The sequence below is a fragment of the Eptesicus fuscus genome, chromosome 10, assembly GCF_027574615.1.
Source record: "Eptesicus fuscus isolate TK198812 chromosome 10, DD_ASM_mEF_20220401, whole genome shotgun sequence".
NCBI lineage: Eukaryota > Metazoa > Chordata > Mammalia > Chiroptera > Vespertilionidae > Eptesicus > Eptesicus fuscus.
The window spans coordinates 80,555,039-80,558,838 of NC_072482.1; positions in this window are offsets into that span (position 1 = coordinate 80,555,039).

Sequence of the window (3,800 nt, forward strand, 5' to 3'; positions counted from 1 at the left end):
TAATGGAGACTATTTAGCCCTATTTTTACTAAGTATGCTAAGCACAAGATGCTTCCTATCAGCAACTGAACACATTAATAAAACATCTGATTTTTAATTGAATAGCTGATCCTGTGCCAATATGTGAAAGGCAGTTACAAATTGCCACAAAATATAATAGGTTTCATCAAACAGGATTGCATATAGTGGACTGTGGCTGCATGTATTTGAAAAAAGGAAAGCAAATATGAAGCCAAAATTTATGCTTCATATAAAATATACTAAGTAATTTTTTAGGTCTAAGTTTTTCTTAGTGAAAATTTTTTACAAAGTTGTGATAAGTTGACTTGAACAGCTTTTCTTCTTGTCAATGATTCAAACACAATTTAATTGAGAAGAGATAACATATCTTTAATTGATAATATTGTTATTCTCTAAATTAAATGTATGCTTTATATATTTTATTATACTTTATATTTTACAGTATTTTACATAGAAAAAACTCTTTTTAATTTCATTTGTAACTCGTTTATCAAGTAGCATACAAAAACATAGAAATTAATATACAGGCAATATTCCCTAAAAGTTGAGGAATTGTGGTAGATTTTAAGGAGGGCAGTAATATAGATTAATTTTGGATGGAAAAACAGAATAAATTGCATTTTTTTTAAAAAATATATTTTATTGATTTTTTACAGAGAGGAAGAGAGAGGGATAGAGAGCTAGAAACATCGATGAGAGAGAAACATCGATCAGCTGCCTCTTGCACACCCCCCACTGGGGACGTGCCCGCAACCAAGGTACATGCCCTTGACCGGAATCGAACCTGGGACCCTTGAGTCCGCAGGCCAACGCTCTATCCACTGAGCCAAACCGGTTTCGGCTAAATTGCATTTTTATAGAAGAAATTACCAAATGCATTTTTATAGAAGAAAAGACAGTCAAATAAAGAAGGCAAAATAATTATCTTGCTGAGAATCATGAAGTGCTATGGAGATTCGAGAGAGAGTGGAAGTTTTTTTTGGGAGAAACAGGTTATAATGGAAACACTGTTTAAATTGCTATTTGTCTACCATGCTTAACACCATATATTTAGTTGCCCTTTTAGTTTCATTATATGTTAGCGTAATTCCATTCCTTGTGTGTTAAGCTGGAGATTACGGTGCTCTGGTCTAATCTCTTCCTCATAAAGATGACCCAAGCAGAGCATACCTTGACCCTGTGTGGTTCTCTTTCTCATCCACTAAGAGAAGAAGCTTCTCTATGGTGTTACTATGTTTGCATTACCCACATTCCGCATCTGCAATCCCCTTCCTCCCCCTCTAGTCTCAACACACTGAGATCCTCCTTGCAACTTCTTTAAGGAACTGGGTGAGATGGCCCTAATGGCCCCGATTGAAGGCCAGGCCAAGGGACCCCACCCATGCACTAAAACAAGTTCTGAAGGATGACCACCTTGCCAAATCCTAGTAACGCGTTCCTGTGTTCCCACTTTCTTTGTTCCTTAGTTATTTTCCTCTCAGTCTGACTTTCTCAGTTTCCTCCATGAATTCCTTTCCCCTGGTTACTCTTTATAGCTAAATGTGTTCAATCTTTTTTCTTTTCTTTTACTGTAGTAGTCTAGTCCCCTCAGGCCCACTGGCTCCGGTTCTCTGATTTATTTGTTAGATGATTATTCCTAAATCGATCATCTCTGCATTTCATACGTTTTGGTCAGGGACAGATCTATATTTCAGATTCCCGTGAGTTCATCTCCATTGAATGTCTCCCACATTTCAAAGTCAACAAAGCAAACCTGTGATCTCAGCTTGCCTTGGCCGACTTTTTGGTGGCGCCATGCTGTCCTCAGACTTGACAAGACCAATGTGGGACTCTGTCACTCATCCTTTTCCTCCTAATGGTCACCACATTTTGTGGCTACTACCTCCAAATGATCTCTGGTATCAACCCCCTCCTCTCCTTCACCTTTCTCTCTGCATTCATTCAGGCTCTATTTATTTTGCAGTTTATAATTTTATACCCATGTACATCGATCAATTGCCTCCCATACTCACCCTGACCGGGGTTGGAACACAAAACCTAGGTGCCCTGTACAATTGAACCACAACCTTTTTGGTGTACGGGACGATGCTCCAACCAACTGAGACACCTGGCCAGGGCAATAAGTATACTTAAAAAAAAAAAGCACTAATATGAAATTAAATATCCTTACATACTTAATCTGACTAGATGAGAAATATCTATTAGCCCATTACTAATTATCAGGTTTGTTTCATTAAAAAACCCCACAAAATTTATAAACTGGGAGCAAGAAGTAACTGAGAGCACATAAGTTTGGAATAATGTAGCTGATTATTATCATTATTTACTATAAATTGGGCATAAAGATTTTTTACTCACAAGTGACATAAGTTTCTACTGCTTTTGTTTCTTTGGCATTGGACCTACAAAAAATTTACCAGAGTATTACCTACAACAAGCAAAGTGACTCCCAGGCTAGTATCTACGTAACAGTTTTCTGTGAGACTCAAGCATTCCATGTAATTACTTTGCACAGAAAGAGCCTGACCAGTTGCTGCAGGCTCTCTAGAAACATTAATTGAATGTGATCACTACTCACAGGTTGGTTGCATATGAGAAGCACAGAAAACATGGACTTTTTGCTTGTAATTTCAATGAGCAATAACAATTAAATCCAATTTATATATATAAAAGCCTAAGCAACAAAATGACCAAATGACCGAATGACCAGTCGACCGGTCACTATGATGCACACTGACCACCAGAGGGCAGGCGCTCAATGCAGGAGCTGCCCCCTGGTGGTCAATGCACTCCCACAGCCAACCTCCCACAGCCTGGGCCAGCCAACCTCCCATAGTCCCTCCCCCAGCTGGCCCCGATCGGCCCCAATTGGGACTGGGTGAGATGGCCCTAATGGCCCCGATCGAAGGCCAGGCCAAGGGACCCCACCCATGCACTAATTCATGCACCGGGCCTCTAGTAATTACTATAATATTCCCTTACACGGGAAGTGTTGCACAATTCCTAGTACATTGCATCAGAGAATTTAATTTTCCAAGGCAAAAAGAAGGTCATTTATCGTCTACCAGTATTAATAATAATTAGAGCTAAATAAGAACTGTTTTTATATCTAGATGAAGTGGTTTAGTAACAGTGTGTATTCTCCTACTTTCAAATACTTAGAAAACAAGAGCATTAAAACAATAAAAAGTAGCCAATTTGTGAAAAGACATTATGTACAGTCTTATATTCTTTGGGATTTTAAAGTAAAAATCAGAACGTCTTTGGTTCGTGTTTGGTTAATAACGGAAAGCATTTCCTAAATTTAAAAAAACAAAATGCCTACTTTATTAACGGAACTAAAAAAAGTTCGCACTCTCTCTCTCATCCCACCCCATCCAAAGCTTTGCCTCCAGATGTTATTTCGTATTTATTTTGCAATGTTTATTATGACAGTCGAGCTGTTTATGTTTTAAAGATACATTGGTCAGTTTATTTATAGAGAGACAGCTTCTTGAAATGAAGACAATTTACTCTGGGCGTGTGGGTTAAAGCGGCACAGCGCTGCAAAGGGTGGGCCTGGTCTCCTCCAGCGAGTTCTCTGTCATTTCTTTCATTATGAGGACCTTGTTTTTCTTTGTTTCCTCTTCCTTTTTCTTCTAATCCTGTAAGGTTGTACAGGATTTACCCTGTGAGGAAGAGCTGAGCTCCTGGAGCTGTTAATCTGATAAGAAATGAAGAAACAAGGCAGAATGGGGGACTGAGCCCGGGTGCATTTGCTTACAAAATCTGGAGCCTGT